At 39.7% G+C, this 18,650-nt stretch overlaps 1 protein-coding gene and 1 pseudogene across 1 annotated transcript in view; one reads left to right on the plus strand and one right to left on the minus strand.

Annotated features, from left to right (window-relative positions):
• The window catches only part of prickle1b (prickle homolog 1b), a 134,113-nt gene that overhangs the window by 93,633 nt on the left and 21,830 nt on the right, over positions 1 to 18,650 (minus strand). The window lies entirely within an intron of this gene.
• Positions 6,101 to 6,209, plus strand: LOC125485412 (annotated as a pseudogene).

Here is an 18,650-nt window from a genome sequence, read left to right on the forward strand (position 1 = left end):
ACAGGACATTGGTGAGGCCTCTTCTGGAGTATGGTGTGCAGTTTTGGTCACCGTGTTATAGGAAGGTTATTATTAAACTGGAGAGAGTTCAGAAAAGATTTACCACGATGTTGCCAGCATGTAACCTCTGTTTACAAAATCATGAAAGGCATGGATAAGATGAATAGCAAAAGGTCTTTTCCCTAAGGTGGGGGGAGTTCAAAACTAGGGAGTATATTTTTAAGGTGAGAGGAGAAAGATTTTAAAAAAGGACATGAGGGACAACTTTTTAAACAGAAAATGTTTAGTGTGTGGAATAAGCTTCCAGAGGAAGTGGTGGATGCACGTACACTTACAATATTTAAAAGACATATGGATAAGCACGTGAAAAAGAAAAGGTTTGGAGGGATATGGACCAAACACAGGCAAGTGGGACTAGTTTAGTTTGTGAACACAGTTGTGTGGATTAGTTCGACCGAAGAGTTTGTTTCCATGCTGTATGACTCTGACTTTATGACTCTATGACAAGAAACACAGGTGGGAATATTCAAATGCTTCCTAACATTAGTTAGTATTGGACAGGGAATAAATCAGAAAATTAGAGGAACATGTAATAGTAACAGAGGGTCTCAATATTTATATTCCAGCAGATCATTTACCTTCATAACACTTGCTTAAAAATTTGTTTTTAGGGTGTGAACATTAATTAAAAAGGTGCTATTAAAGATTTAGGCAGTGCACCTTGTAATATGCCATTGTGCACTAGAGAGGATGGGAGTGAATGTTTAAAGTGGTGGATAGGGTGAGGATCAATACTTTTCCTGGATGATTGGAGGAACTCTTGTGGTACAGTGGTAGTGCCCCTACCTCTGAGCCAGGAGGCCCTGTTTCAAGTCTTGTCTGCTCCAGAGGCATATAATAGCATCCCTGAACAGATTAATTAGGAAATACCTCAGGGAGGTGATGGCTTTTTGTTATTGTCATTGGACTGTTAATTCATAGACCCAGGTTATATTGTAGCTGGGATTTGAATCCTGCCATATCAGACAATGGAATTTGAATTCCATAAAAATCTGGAATTAAGAGACCAATTACGACCAGAGTTGTCAGGGCAAAACCCATCTGCCTCACTAATGTCCTTCAGGGAAGAAAACTGCCATCCTTTCTGGCCTGTAGTGACTCCAGGCCCACAACAATGTGGTTGACTCTTGACTGCCCTCTGGACAATGCATATATAAAAAAAGTTGTTATGCTTCAAGTTGTTGTGAGCAGAAGATCATTCTATCACACTCTTTATTTGGACCTTGTTGGTGGGCAGGCTTTGAGGAATCAGGTGGTGAGTTAATTCACTCAGAATTCCCAGCCTCTTAACTCTTCTTAGCGAGACAATAATGGGTTCTAGACAACCATCCCTCAGAGTTTGCGGAATCCTCCACTGACATTCAACAGCATAACCATTATTAAAGAGAAATAGCTGGACTCTGTACTGCTGGAGATGACCATTTGCCTGCCAAATGTTCTTCAGGTCTTGCTTCATCTGGGTACAGACTCCTTCAGTACCTGAGGAGTTGTGACAAGTATTGAATACGATTCAACTGTCAACCATCTCACATTTGACTTTTGGTGGTAGGAAGGTCATGATGAAGCAGCTGAAAATGGTTGGACATGATCTGGAAGATTCCTGTGGCAATGTCCTGGTACTGAGTCGTTCTGAAAATTTAACCAATCTTCTGACCTACAACTTGTTCATCCAGATTTGTAGAGTGTTTTTTTCATTTTGATGCTATCCTCAGTGTTGTTTCACCATGATTGATGGCTCTTTTTCAAGCTGCTTTCTTTCTCACTCAGATAAATCATTGCTGAGTTAAGTATCTCCTTAAAAGTCTGCAATGCATCTCTACTGTTCTACTTTATAAGCTAGCTTCTCGTATCTCTTGAGCTAGGTCTACCTTCATACCTTTGTAATGACCATTTTCCAAACTAGCCCTGACATCCCCCTTCAAACGGAACTTGAAATTCTATCATGGTATGATCATTGTCATATTGAGTCTCTTTTACTATGAGCCTATTGATTAATCGTATCACATGCTCATTATAGGTATAGAATAGCCCGCACTCTGGTTGCGTATAGAACGTAATACTCTAAGAAACTGACCCCAAATACACTCTATAAACTCATTTCCCAGATTACCTTTGCCAATCCAATTTGGCCAAATTAAATTTAGATTAAAATCATCCATAATTATTGTGGTAACTTTCTTAAAAAATGTTATCTCCCTGTACTCAGTTCTGCAATGTAGCTAATGAGTTGGGCCCAACAAACTATTCCTACAAATGATCTCTTTCTTTCCCTATTGCTTATTTCACCCTAACAGATTTTACATCTTGGTCTTTTGAATCTAGGTCATCTCTCACCAGTGAACTAAAGACACCTTTAATTAACAGAGCTACCATACCCCTTTTCCTATCTTTAACTCCACCTCACCTTAAGTAGAACCTCTTTCCCAGTCCTTTTAATTTCTTGGTGCTCATGTGGACCACAGAAATTGGATTCTCCCACTACTGATAGTTTGTCTCCACCCAGTGTGAGCAGATGTCCCATATCTGACCCTGGGCAGGCAACACAATCTTATGGACTCATATAGTTTGTTTACAAAAATAAAGGTCTATGCCCCTGACTGTAACATCCCCTATTCCCACAATATTCCTATTTATTCCCCCCAGTTGAATGTCTTCCTGTATCAAAGTACCATGGTCAGTTTGCTCATTCATTTTGCAGTGACCGTTCTCATCCATGCAAGCTACAAGAACCTCAAACATGTTAGATAATTGCAAGGACTGAGGCTCCTCCACTTCTGGCTTCTTGGTTCCCTTACTTACCTAATTTAGAGCCACACTCTTATGTCCCTGACCACTGCCCAAATGAGATGACTCTATCCTAAAAGAGTGTGATTTGGAACAGAATGGGTAACCTTCCTCCTCCATGCTGTAACGTACTGTGTGGAGTGCAGCCTCCTGCTCATTTTCTCTGAGCGAAAGCTCATTTGAGCCTCAGGCAATTACCACAGATGTGGTCATTTTGGATCACATTGGTGTCTAGCAGTGCTCACCTACTGCAGTCTCAACACATCACCTGTCATGCCACCTTTATTATGTATTAATTAATTGGTTTAGCTTAATTAATAAACTCTACTATCTCATTATAGTTGAGCAATGCCACAAAAACTTTATTACTACTACTAACAATTTACCAGAGTTTTTAAAAGTTAAATTTAAAAAATACTCACCAACAAATAACTTACTTGTCTCACTGTGACGGCACATTTTGCTTTTTCAGAGATCTAAAACCAAAGCCCCTGGCTGCTCATGTCCTCCTGTGCTGATTTATGGGCTCTCTCTCTACCCCTGCCCTGTCCTCGACCCATCCACTTGCAATGTGCTCATTCTCTGTCTCCTTATTCAAGGAGCATTGACTTGCACAACTGCTTCAGAGATTTGTCCCGAATGCAAGAATTTGGTATCTTTTAGTCATGAGTTTGGCTGATTATCCCAATCTCTGTGCAAGTTGAAATACCCCTCCAACTATTTAAGCCATTCTTCCAATACTATCTAGTTGTTTATTATCTAAATTCATACAAAGGTGCTATTTCTACCTGAAGATATTTACGAGCCTACAATCTTCAAATCGTTTTATGTTTAAATCACCCAAAGTGCCTCCACTACTTATTGGATATGTCCTGCTTTATGATACAGCTGATTTCATTTTGATCACTAACACTTTCTCTCTCTCTCTACCAACTCCCTATCATTATAAAATGTAAGCAATGTGATATATTCAGTTAATCGTTGCTATAAAAGAGACACATGTTGAAGCTTTTGTTTTGCACTCAAGATACCACTCTGAAAGGGAACTTTAATTTAGAAAGCGTAGAAGAGGTTGCTGATTGGTTAGACTATGGTTCATGTGGAGATGCTATCTGTTGATTGTCAATGTTTGCCAACAGTCCATGTATGGACTACCTGAGACGACTGCAATTATACCATTATGCCTTATTTGATTTATTGTTGACTGTATACAACAAAAAATTGGCCAAAGTTTTTCAGTAAGGTAATACAACCATTTTAAAATTAATTTTCAACATATATTGTGAAGGATTCCTTGACTTCAATAAAGATTATACAGGAACTACATAGAGAACAATACCCTGTAGATGTGCTCTTTAATCATTGCTAGCCTATTCAATGTACTCATCAAAGACGTCATTGAAATTTGCACTAGTCACCACATTGTGCCACTGCTTTCTGAATCTATTTCTATAGAAGGCATAAACTTAGCAGCTTGCACAGTGGGGTTCAGTTTCAATGGCACCATGTATGTTGATAGATGACACTGCCATGGGAGCTCCTTTAGGCCCACTATTCCTAACATCTTGCCTTGGGAAGTCTGCTTTTGATGGAATGACCATAAACTTCTACCCCTTGCATACTTCCAATGTGTAGATGATGAGTTTGTGATATTTTTGCAACATTTCTGTTTTAAACACACGATAATAACTCCACTGTGCTCAAATTTACCTGTTTATATTGAGCAAGGTGGAGTTATTATCGTGTGTTTAAAACAGAAATATTGTAAAATTTCAACAGTAAATTTGAGCACAAAAGCTCCCTTTCCTTGATGTGTTAGTTGACCACATTCTCTATTGCTATCTACATTCACTGGTCAATATACACATTGGGATTTCTACAGTTCACGTCCTACAAAATCAACTTAGTGGAAGCCTCACGGGTAAAGTTCAAACCATTTGTTCACAGTGAAAGCTTGATGGCGAGATAGGGAGCATCAAAGCTCTTGTGAGGTCAGTTTAGCTCAATTGGCTGGACGGTTGGTTTGGCAAGTAGTATGATGCTAACAGCATGGGTTCAATGGCTGGAGGTTACCATGAAGGACTCTCCTTCTCAATCTCTCATTTTGTCTGAGATATGGTTAAATTGTCTGTCACTAATGAGAGAGTCTGGTGTAAGACTATGGCGATGTATTCAAAGCTCTTGTGCAATATTTGTTATTCTGATCAAAATATTATTCATTGTACATTACGCAAATTCATGAAAAGGGTCTATGGTCACCATGTTTGGCCCTGGAACAAAAGAAATGTTCAGTCTTCCTCAGATTACCCTAGAAGGAGGAGAAGGTGTCTTTTGAGCAACAGGCAAAGATTGCTGGCTCATGCTACTGCTTCGCAGTAAACACAAGCAATCTTCTACACTAACAGAATGCTGCCATCAAGCCAAAGAAGAATTCTGCCTACCACAAAAAATGAGTAATGTGGTATACGAGTTTCAGTTCTGGTGTGATGACAAGTATGCAGGCTCTAAGACCCAATGGTGCACCATATCAAATACATCCCTTTGACAGTCCACATGCCAATCATGCTCAACCAACCCACACACGCAAAATCCAAAACATTGGGACCAGGATGAGATAATTTTGAATTAAATTTGCTACGTAATCCAAATAGTGCTAAGAATTGCACTGGAAACCAATTTACTATTATCTGTCAGGCTCACAGTGCATTTCATTTGTGCGTGCTAGAAACTACATCTGTTCACATGGGTGGATACGGTACATCTTTTTAAATTGAGGAAGGGTTATGAAGACTGCCAATCCCTGCTGCATTACCAATGACAACACCCTGAGCAAAATCAGTCTACCTGACTGGTCTGAGGTTAATCAGCTAAGATTGGCAGTTAACAGAGCAATGCCAGCTAATTGGTAACTTCTGCCATTCTTAATAAACTGGTGCTTCCTTTCATAGTTTGGTTTCTTATATCCTAGTCCTCATGAGTGCAAAACAAAAAGCTTCATCTTATGTTGCTTTATAAGCTGGCTTCTCATATGTTTCGATTTTAAGGCAAATATGGACTACTGAATTGCATCTTTCATCATCTGATTGTAATACCTGAGACCTTTCATAGGCTGAACTAATAGTTAAAAAGGGAAAAACAGAGACCGAGGGAAACAGGGACCGAACATGGCTGCAGTGGTCACTGGACCACAGATGGAAGCAATCTTTGGGAGAGCCAAGTGGAATAAATAATCCATCTAGATAAAAATGGTAATTTTGCCTATAGCCATACCAGTCTGAAAACGTCTGATCTCAGAAGCTAAGCAGACTCAGGCCCGGTTAGTACTTGGATGGGAGATTACCTAGGAATACCGGGTGTTGTAGGCTTGGCTGGGCTTGTGGCACAATTGTAGCATGCCTCACTCCAGGGCTGTCTTGTGACACAGTGGTAGTGCACCTCCTCCTGGACTGACAGGGCTTGGATTCAAGTCCCACCTGCTCCAGAGGTGTGTAATAACATCTGTCTGCACAAGTTAAATGGAAAAATAGTTAAATATTTTTTTAAAAATGGTAATTTCAATGCGAAGGCATTGAAAGTAGACAACCGAGTCACCAATAAGAAATGTGCATCTCCAGTTTAATTCACACAAGCATGACAATTTCACTTATGATGAAAAGGCTCCATAATACACACCAAACTCAATTTCAATTACTGCTTTTAAGCAGCAGAACAGAGAGAAGGAAAAATGAATTTGCGACAAGTGCAGGAACTCCCTCTCTTTCCGCCAATTTCTCTCGGAAAAAGACACCCAGTGAAAAGGTGAATTGGGGAAACAACCATTCACTGAGCACTCAAAGAGCTACAGATTCCACCACCGCTGGGACGACATATCAACATTAAACCTCCAAGGCCTCACATCTCTGGAGGGTGCCTCCATCTTGAAGCAGCCATCAACATTCACCTGCCTCAGTAGCTGTGTACCCTCTCCCTGTGGAACTGCTGTCAGTACCATGCTGTGACCCACCCCATAGGCTGGCTTTCCTACATGTGGATTCTCAATTGACCACCTCTTGCGAGATTGTGAGGGTGGGTGGCATCAGCCATTGCCAAGAACTGCTTTTGGTCATGACTTTGAAATCTTCAAAAGAAGCCTTCCATTGTGTACAGCGTTGGCAAGCAGAGGAAATATTTGTAAAATGTGTTCCATACTACTGGCGCATAACTGTGTTTCCAATGCCATAAGACACAGAGACTAAAACAAGTTACGCTATCTGCCAGAGGAAATGTGCGTACCGAAATCATCATATCACTTCCACATGATATCCAGATCAAATGCTTATACAGCATTTAAAATAACAACCAGGGGAAATATTCCAATTGTGTTGACAATACTTACTTTAGCAGACAAACCGGATCAAATGGTCATACTTTTACTTCAACTTGATCACCAGTACACCATAAAACAGAAAATATTTGCCCAATTATTGTTTCAATGGCTATAAAGTCGCAATCAGATAAATATTTCAAATTACAAGTTTGTGAACAGTGGAAATGCTAACACTAGTATCAATACTAACCAACACACAAACAGAGCGAACGTTCATTCTGTGATTACTGTGTCAAACATAACAACCACAGGTATTTTGATACCGTCATCATAATATTGCTTCTGCATACCAACGAGAGTAAATGTTGATGGTCTGCTTATAGTATGTTCCACATAGTGGCCAGAGGATATCACGTATTAACAGCACAATGCAACTAGAGAGATTATTCATATTTTGTTTACTACAATGCAAAAACAGAAATCAGAGCAAATCTTTGTATCGCATGGAAAACATGGCAGCCGTAAGAGCAACTGGATGGAGGGAAAGGAAGGTTCATATTGCGATTACAACAACATCACTCATACAGAGCAACTAAAGGAAATGTTCAGATGGTAATTACAATATCATTATCTCACTAACCCGTTGCAACTGGAGGAAATGTTCAAACTGTGATTATGATATCAATTGGAGAGCAGTGTTGAGACCAGAGGAAGTGCTTTCTAACTCACATAGCAACAAGAGGATTTTTTTTTCATACTATAGTTATAACGTCATGTACACAATTGCAACCAGAACAAATGTTCATGTTGTGATTATAATAACACAAACAGCAAGTATGAACCTAAAAAGGGTTCAGATTCACATTATACTAACTTAGCACGTAAGACAGTACACAGTTTTTACAAAATTAACACAGAGCGATCTAAGCAATGTGGTCGCAATATCACTGGCACACAGCAAGCAGTGGAAATGCTCAAACAGTCCATTTCATATCATTGGCATACAGCAATGAGCAGACAAGTTCATAGTTTAATCATAAGTTCACTAAACGTAACCGGAGGAAATGTCTATACTGAGATTGCAAAAATCACTGATATACGCATAACCAGACTAAGTGTTTATATTTCACATGCTTAGTATTACTTGTACATAACAAGCAGAGGAAATGTTCACACTGTTGTTATAATATGAGCAATAAATAGCAACCAGAAGAACTGGTTCTGAAGTAATCAAAATATCTGCAAGACATAGCAACGGAAGTAAATGCAAAAATTTTACTTACACTATTAACACAGGATGCAAATATTCATACTGTCATTATACTATTACCAGTACTGATCTCATGATATGTACAGAATGTGCTTATAATATCATTATCACATAGTAACTGAAAGAAATATTCAGTGATTTTAATATTTGTATCAGGTAGCACAGCAAATCTCTGCATTGTAATTATAACATCACCTGAATAGAGCAGCAAGACTAAATGTTCACACTGTGAGTGCAGTGTAAAAAAAAGCAAGAGGAAGTTTCTAAACTGCCATTATAATATCAACAACGCCCCTAGACTGCAGGAAATATTCACTGAGGAATTGGGGTAAAACCTGAAATTGGGCACAGAGATCACGATGTGCAATTATTGTGCAGCCGTAAACTTCATGCCTGATGATAATGGTGTGTAGCTCAGTGAGAACTCAGTAGGTGGCCCAAGTTTGCATGAAGCTAGCACCACTTGAAGCTAGCCTGCACAATTTAAAAGCCAGCCGACATCTCTAAAAAGGCAACGCAAATTCTAGCTGCAGCAGGTGGTGGAACTTGTTCCGGAAGTATCTCTGGGCAGAAAGATAAATGAACAAAGCAGAACAAGGCCCAGAATATGTATCAAGCTCCTCTGTTGCAAAATCAGAGGTGGACCCCCAAGAGAAGAGAGGTCATCTGCCTACAGGGGGCCAGGAAGTCCTCCAGACAGACTGAGAAGGCACAGGGAACAGATAACCATTAATTTCTGTTCAAATGCTTAACCTCAAAGGACTTGCAAGAAAATGTTCAATTACCTCAACTGAGTAGTTAAGGTCAGTAAATGCATAATCAAATGTCACGTGTCCTTAAATGGAACCACTAGCTTCATTCTCACAGATTCTTTCATTCAACTACAAACGCAGTATCTATCAAACATGGTCAGAACACACAACACTAGGTTATAGTCAAACAAGTTTATTTGAAATCACGAGCTTTCGGGGCACTGTCCCTACTCCACCTGACAAAGAAGCAGCGCTCCAAAAGCTTGTGATTTCAAATAAACCTGTTGGACTATAACCTGGTGTCGTGTGATTTCTGATCTTGTCCACCCCGGTCCAACATCAGCACCTCCACACCAATCGAACATGAGTCAGATCTCACATGAACTTCACTAACCTTCTTTTATTTAGCATTGTTTGAAACCTTACACCAACATCTTTCAGGTTGTACATGATTTAACTACAACAAGAGCATCATCCAAAACACATTGTACCATGCCTGAGAGGTTGCCTTTTTGGCTGGGCAAGGTAGCTCATAATAACAGAGAAAGAAACACTTAACTGGTACAGGAAGTGATGGAGAGACAGTACTTGTTAATAGATTCTGATCTCAGGCTGGTCAAACAGGAATGAACAGATGTAGACATTCTTTGCAATGAGAGTTTATTGACTATATACCCAACAGTTCTCACTCCCAGTTCCAGTTCTTGACTTTTTTTAAATATATCTGGAAGAGCTATCATACATAATGAAATGGCTTTTCCCACCACTAAGTCACCTGTGGCAATTTTCACTTATTAAACCACCACTTTTAAAGTCTCCTTTTTGTTCAATTGTTCAATTTACATGTGGAGCCCATTAAGGGCAACTCTTCCCTTGTATTTACCAGATGACAATTAATCAATTAGCAGCCAGCACCTTTTCCGTTTCAACCTCAAATATTTGTTATATTACTAGGCATGACAGAGTGAACATGACTGAAGCCTTGGGTCAGGGTATGGAAGATGGTTATAATATTTCTACCTAATCTGCCTCATCACACCTCTCTTCTCTCTCATCACAACCTCTTCAGAGTTAGAAGCTTCAGATGGTTTAGATGTGTATCTCTTGCTTTAATCTGGTTCCATTTACTCTATTTCTGCCCTTTACCTTGCTACTTTCAGAACAGCAATCTGGTTGAACACTTAAGCAGGAGAAGGAAGACACTAATAATGGTGAAACACCATTTCGCAATCTCACACTCACAACCACTAGCTCAGACACTGGAAATGTTGGAGGAGAGTTTGCTGAGGTAGCTGAAAGTTCATAAGGCTCTGCATGGAGGCATGAGTCAACAGTTTCAGGAGAAGACAGGAAGTGAGGGCAGAAGCAAATAAAACGTGGGAGAGAGGAAGCACATGCTTATTAAAATTATACTGTAAAATGGTGGCAATAAAGTTATCCTTTTAATGGTCAACATGCACATAATTTGATCTGCAATTTTGCAAATGGGAAATACATGACAGACACGAGAAAAGACATACACATTCATGTTTCTCTGAGCAACTGCTTTTACAATGATTGCATTCATAGTAAAGAAGGCTTTCAGCCATCTACTTTGCTATTGCAACAGCAAATTCAAATTCAAAGGTTCTCTAAACAAATCCAGTTGGAAGTTTAAGCATATGGTTCAGAAAAGGTCACACCCCACAATCATTCTATTGGATTTAAGCATTTCATTATGCACATCCTCACCTTATTTCCAACATATGACATTAACTTTAGTATCATCTTTCAAAGCATTTTCATATCTAATTTTTTAAGTCAGGGGAGTGAGCTGTTCAGGATACTTGGGAGTCTATTTTTGCCATATTTCCCTCAGCAATTTTCTCTATTCCCTTCACTTCCAAAGCCATTCAAATGTGATATGAAGAAATAGTTAGTACAGTTTTGTCTACTGTTTAAAATCACTGAAGTTAATGGTATTGAAAGGGAAGTCTTACATGTAAAATGGGCTGTCAACATACTATTACCACATTTATCATACAGTTGAAATTTTCATGATTGATTTGAAGCATGTCACACTGTAAATGTAACTAATGAGAGAGGAATACGTGAGACTAGCCTCCAAATGACCAAAACAATTAATTGTGGTAAGTAGCTAGTTTTGGAACCTACTCCATAGCAGCAGATTTGCACATTGTACATTGAGTTGTTGGAAGAATTTAACTATCACACTGAAGTGGACCAATCTTGATATTATTGAGGAGAGAATTTTGTTGAAATATCATTTACTTATGACTTTTAACATATATTTCCATGTAATATGTATGATAATATTAAATTTACCAACATTAAATCATTTATTTATTTCGGAAAACACAGCTGGTTAAAGCACTGTTTGCCACATCTACATTACTGGCTGGCATGATACATATGGCATAAAATTATTAATTGTTGTGCTGTGGTCGGCTTTGTACTTGCAACTGATATTTAAGACTCATGATTGCATTATTCAGCCCATCTAATCATGCTGTAGGATGATCTTGCCTGTAGCAAGATACTAACTTCTTTGGCCCAACCTCTCATTCTTAGCCTCACCACAGAATCTGCCACTGTTTGAGCAACTTGTCTTGATTGTTTGGAATCGTTTTGCAGCTTTCCAGAACTGCTGTCAGGCGCTGAATATGCCTTCTTCAGCGCCCACGCTAAAACAGGAGATGGAGAATGTTGGCAGGCCGTTAAATTGTCAAGATCAGTACAGATACATCTAACCTATCCTTCTGAATCTGCACATGTGCATTTTCTGCTACACAGCTCAGTAAAGGGTACTGGAGAATGTTTAAAAACAGGAACCAATGCCTGATTATTTTTGTCTGCCTTATCCAGAGTACTGAGGACAGCTGCTGCAAATCAAATACTGATAAACATTGAAGTTGCAAAGTCAAGAGCTGAATCTGTGAACCTGGTTTCCGGGTTTAAATTGCTAGATATTGTTAAGAGTTCAGTCCATGAATGAACTATCTATTTCACCTTCTCAAAGCTATTTTATCCATTCCCTCCAATTCCAAAGCCATTGGCTGCACACTGGAGAACTATTCTAAGTAAAGAGTCTCCAAAGCCAGCTATTTAATTTGGGAGACATTACAAACAATGCAGATTTAGGTAGTCTTCTAGTCATCAGGTTGTACAGCATGTAAGCAGACCCTTCAGTTCAACTCGTCCATGCCAACCAGATATCCTAAATTAATCTAATCCCATTTGCCAGCATTTGGCCCATATCCCTCTAAGCCCATCCTATTCATGTATCCATCCTGATGCCTTTTAAATGTTGTAGTTGTACCAGACTTCACCATTTCGCCTGGCAGCTCATTCCATATGCACGCCACACTGCATAAAAAAGTTGCCCCTTAGGTCCGTTTTCAATCTTTCCCCTCTCACCTTAAACCTATGGCCTCTAGGTTTGGACTCCTCTGTCTTGAGAAAAAGACCTTGGCTATTCACCCTATCCATGCCCATCATTTTATAAACTTCTATAAGGTTACCCTTCAGCCTCCAACACTCCAGGGAAAATAACCCTCAGCTTCTCCCCATAGGTCAAACCCTCCAACCCTGGTAACATCCTTGTAAATCTTTTCTGAACCCTTTCAAGTTTCATGACATCATTCCTACAGCAGGGAGACCACTTCTCTGCAAAAATCACAGGACAACAATTTATATGGGAACTTTGTTTAATTTCCCATCTTTGCAACTCAGAGGTAATTAGAAAATGCCCCATCACTGACCAGACAGAGAACAGAAAATGCAGCAGTGACTGGAAATTAGTATGGACACTTTTCCAGATGTATATGGCAATAAATGCAGCAAGGATTCAAAAAATATTTATAAGAGAATTGGAAAAGGGAAAGCTGATATTTTAGCCTCAAACCATCAGCTTTCAAAACTTTTAGCGGCATAATGTAGCATTCATCTTGTTTAAATTGAGGTTAATGTTTGCTAGGAAGTGGGTTGTGAGATTATCTTCAGTGTTAAGTTTTTTTGATTTTATAACTTAAGCAGGAAGAGCATTGTGAGCACACCAAACAAGTCCTGAATGGTTTCTTTGAAATTAGTTTGTCAAAGAGAAGATGTCAACACCACAATGTACTGTTGACTGATTTGTTCAGTTCGAAGCAAACAGTTCACCTTTATTATCATTTAGTCTTATTGTGTGCACTCTTGTTGAATAAACCATCTCCCTGAAGCATTGTCAGGAAAACACCTGTAAGCAGTACATCATTCTTGTTTGTGTTGGTTTAGGCCCTTTATTCTGTCCCTGAAATAGCCCAATCAGATTTTTAATGGGTCATGTGCTTTTCCTGTTAATCACATTCACTGAATTTTCAAATGCCAGAAATTACCGGAAATTATTCAGGCATCTTCTACCGTGCTCCCACTTATCTTCTCAGTTAGTCAGACTGGGCTAGAATTTACTGTCAAAATTGCAGTCAGTTTTCCATCATTGAAAGTGGTCATTACTTGTGCACATGGAGTCATCGATTGTGCACACTAACTGGGCCTTGGATCCTGGCTATAGACCTAAATGGCTTTCTGCAGTGCAGGCAAAGGTGATTTTATCAGGACTGTTCAGTCACCTTTTGTGTTTACCTAGTTCGACCAGATTTTCAAAAGTCAAACCAGAACACACTGAACAGCCACCAAAAGGTGAGGGTCTTTGGTGATGCACATGTTGGACAAGTGATTAGCAGGGGTCTGACAGAGGAGCGGTCATTACCCAGAACATGTCCAGCCAGAGTTAGCAACACCCAGTTTTTATAGACAGCAGTTTTGTAAGACAGACTTTTATTTTAATGACATTTCTATGGGTGGCACGGTGGTTCAGTGGTTAGCACGGCTGCCTCACAGCACCAAGGACCCAGGTTCGGTTCCAGCCTTGGGAGACTGTCTGGGTGCAGTTTGCATGTTCTCCCTGTGTCTGCGTGGGTTCACTCTGGTTTCCTCCCACAGTCCAAAGATGGATTGGCCGTGGGAAATGCAGAGTAAAGGGGTTGGCTGCCCTTCGGAGGGTCGGTGTGGACTTGATGGGCCCAATGGCCTGCTTCTACACTGTAGGGATTCTATCAATTATTTCTTTAAAGAAAAACCCAAACCAAGGCTTAATCTGGTACAGGATTCGAGAATCCTCTAATCTAACTTAACTGTGAGGTAACAAGGTGCAGGGCTGGATGAACACAGCAGGCCAAGCAGCATCATAGGAGCAGAGAGGCTAGTGTTTAATTGTGAGAGCAATCATATTAAAATAGATTCCTGCGCTTATTAAAGAATTCTGGCTCAGTTGCTGGATGGTCAGCAAGCATATGGCACTCCAATTTTCCAGATGCAGCTGAGACGGCTTTTTTTTGGGTTTGTTGGCAGCAAATAGAGGTTGGGGTAAAGGAGACGGAAGAGGAATTGGACAGAAAAGACAATGGTGCTGTGTAAAAAGGTGAAATGCTGATGGAAATCTCTACTACGGTTCATGTAAAGAAAGAATAGCTGCAAACTTGGACATTTGAACTATTGAACTATTTTGAGTGAATTTAATGAAGAGAAATACTGTCTCTTAATGTCAGGTCACCATATTCTTAGCTGCCTGTCTTCCATGCTGTCTTCACTCGAAGGAAGCATCACCACAAATTGAGATCACTCTCCAAGTAGTTCCTTCTCATTTTTCTCACACAATCCATGTGGATATGCCCCATTTCTTGAGTTTCACCTTCAAAAGGAATCCGTCAATCTTTCATCTCAGTCTATCTCACAATCAGTGTCAAAAGTTTGTGTTGTGAAAACGTGACCACATTAGGATTTTTTCAGCTGTCATATGCATATGTATGTCCACTCCATCAGAGCTGAGCCCCAAATGAGGAATGCTTAAATTCCAGACATGTTTTTGTTCTTTGAAGTCCCTCGGTGTTGTCCTCCCATTTGATTTCCAATACATCTCACTGGTAGATTCTAACCCAATAATAGATTAAATATAAATTTTGTAAATTTTAGCAATGTGAAGTTAAACCATACATATGGCACCAATTTAAAAATTTATTTATGTATCAAATTGCTTTAAATGCTTGTTAATTTGAGTAAATCGGAAAAAATAGCTGCAAAGCTTACTAGTTAGCTTATGCATGCCAGAAATATATTTGCTTTTTACTGAAAGAATCTGCATTCATGTAGATATAACTGGACTTATGAAAGACAGATTTTTTTTAAAAGTAACAATGTCTGACAAAAATTGCATTAATACTAAATACTATCTAAAGCAAAGTTCAAGTTTCTCTGGAACTATTTAATTCATTAAATTTATGATGGAAGGAATGTAATCAAAGTGGAGATGTTTGCTGATGACTGTATGGTGTTCAATACCATTCACAACTCCCCAGACATTGAAGCAGTCAGGTCTATATGATGAAGCAAAACCTGTACAATATTCAAGCTTAAGCTGATAAGTGGCAAGTAACATCTTTGCCGCAAAAGTGCCAGGCAATAACCGTCTCCAACAAGAGAGAATCTAAGCACTCCCACTTGACCTTCAAAAGGCATTACCATCGCTGAATCCCTCACTGGGGGTTACCACTGACCAGAAAATGAACTGAACTGGTCACATAAATTTGTGGCTAAAAGAGCAGGTCAGAGGCTGAGAATTCTGTAGCAAGTAGTACACCCTTTTTCAGAAATGGGGGAGGGTCCCGACCCAAAACATCAACTTTCTTTCTCCTCTGATGCTGCTTGGCCTGCTGTGTTCCTCCAGCTCCACACTGTGTTATCTCTGACTCCAGCCTCGGCAGTTCTTACTGTCTCTGACTGAATATGTAGTAGATGTTTGTCCAATTCCATTGTTAGGACTTTGTTTAGGTTATTACAGATCCAATATTACTGGCTAGGACACAGTACAGGTCAAATCACTGGAGCTCTTTCCATGGTTCAGTTACTTTACCGAGTGCAAATTAGTTAATATCTTTCCCTGTAATGAGTGTACTGCACAAATAATCACTTGGGAAACTTTGAGGACATTATATAGTGTTACATCAATAGAAGTCCTTCCTTGTTGCTAAACAAAGTATGTCAAAGCTTGGAGCTTCAGCTGTGATGCAGCTTCCCTTAACAGCAGAATTCTGTTCAAGTTTTCCAAGACTAGTGAATTATTGACACAAAAACAAAGTTGCTGGAAAAGCTCAGCAGGTCTGGCAGCATCTGTGAAGGAAAAAACAAAGTTAACATTTCGGGTCTGCTGACCCTTCCTCAGAACCGGTGAATTATTGGTTTTGAGAGGAGTGCAGCAATTGGTCATGAAGCTTTGAACACCACTAGCCATTCAACTTCTTTGAGTTAGGCAAGATGCTGACCTTGAGCCATAAGTTGGCCTCCAAGGCAGCATGGTTGATAGCCAGTGTTCTCAGCCATGAGGCAAATATTGCTGATCAGGTTTTTGTGACTGTTAATAAGGGTAAACTGCTCAGTGCATGACAACAATCTCTTGCCTCTACATCATAAGCGACCAGGATTTAGGGTTAGATCAGTGCTTGTCTGCTTTTAGGGTAGCCGTGAAAAAAAGAATCTGAGAGTTGAAAGAAAGAGGGCACTTGAGGCAAACAGAAACCACTGTAGAGCTATGATTATGATGCCATAAATTATGACACTAAGACAGTAATTTATGATGGCTAGGATCAGTGGGTTGAGCTCATCTACAAGGCCTTGCGATTACAGAAAAATTCTCCTAAATCATGTCTCAATTGGCCAAAGTCTTGTCGATCATGGTTTGAAAGAATTGCTGCAGGCTAGTGCCTGTTACTGCAAGAGCTAACACTTTTTAACAAACTATGGAGGACTGGAAATAGCATTTTACAGGTCAATATTTACCTTGACTGGTTGTATTGGGAATCCATCTACAGTGGGAGTATGAAGTTCCACCCTAATGACTCTTACAGAAATGAATGAAATATTGGTTTCAAAACAATGGGGACTAACTGTTTAACCACATATTTTCCCCTGGTGCATCGCCCAGAGGGCTGTTAGTCTGTGGAATTCTTTACCCCATAGAGCACTGGAGGCATACTCAATTCATATTTGTAAAGCGGTGTTTGATGAATTCTTTAAAGAAGTCAAAAGCTTACAGAGGGCGCAGACAGAAAGTAGAGTTATTACAACATCAGATCAGCTGTGAACTTGTCAAATGGCACAGCAGGTTCAAGGCACAGAATGGTCTACCTCTGATCTTCATTCAAATATTCATATTTAAGTAGTAAACGAGAAATATTCCAAAACTAATACTGATTGGCAGCCTCAATATGTATAACAAATGGATTCAAATTGTTCTGCACCATTTATTTGAGTTACAGAGTAATATTTCAATCTACAATGCATGAAAGCACATGGAGGATTTGGCTAGAATTACTTCAAAATGGCGTGCTTTTAAAAGAAGTGACAATGCAATGGAATCAAATCCATTAGTCCCAACCTCCTGTATTGTGCATTGTGAAAGCTCAATGTATTCAATGGTGATATGTAGCCAGTTCAGCTGATAGCATTAAGAGACAAAAACTCAACTGACTCACATCAAAATGCATTGTCTTTGCTCAGCTGACCATGTTGTACAACAGGAATCTCTTGCACTGTGTGCAGTGAAATGTGAACAATGCCGAAGGAAACCAATGATGCCAAGCTGTGTCTGTTCCTCAACCTTCACGGTACAGGCTCTTCGCTGATTTAGTTTTAGTGTGTAAACACTGCCATGGATCTATTCATGAAGGTACTTGTTCAAGGCATTCATGTCAAGAAGGAAACTCACACACACTGCACTCGAATGGGCATAATAACAGTATCAGTAGTTTTCATTTAGAAACACCTTCAGTCTATAAAATGTCTACAGGCACGACACATGGATGTTATTAAAAAAAAAGCACCAAGCCATATGGAGGGACATTACAGATGATCAATGGCTTGACAAATGAAAGACTTACATTGATATAGCGCCTTCCACAACTAGAGGACATCTGAAATCACTTAAGAGCCAAAGAAAAACTTTTAATGTGGAGTGACTGCTGTACCTTAGCAATCACAGTACCGAAATTTTAGGTAAATTGAAGAACATTGGTGAGAATAACTGCCCTGACCTTCTGAATAATATTACGGAATCTTTTCAGATCCGATTCCCTTTTAGACGCCTTGCTTGAACCTGCTTTCACTGCACTATCGGACAATGAGGTACTTTTGAAGTGCAGTCACTATTGTCATGTGAGAAACACACCAGCCAACTTGTGCATAAGCAGCTCCCTTACACAACAATGACCAGATAACTTTTCTTTTGTGATGCTAACTGACTGCTAATGATATTGGCCAGGACATCAGGGATACTCCCCTGAGATAACAAGGTGTACAGCTGGATGAACACAGCAGGCCAAGCAGCATCAGAGGAGCAAGAAGGCTGACGTTTCGGGCCTAGACCCTTCTTCAGAAAATTTCAGCC

The sequence above is a fragment of the Rhincodon typus genome, chromosome 18, assembly GCF_021869965.1.
Source record: "Rhincodon typus isolate 14 chromosome 18, sRhiTyp1.1, whole genome shotgun sequence".
NCBI classification, from domain to species: domain Eukaryota; kingdom Metazoa; phylum Chordata; class Chondrichthyes; order Orectolobiformes; family Rhincodontidae; genus Rhincodon; species Rhincodon typus.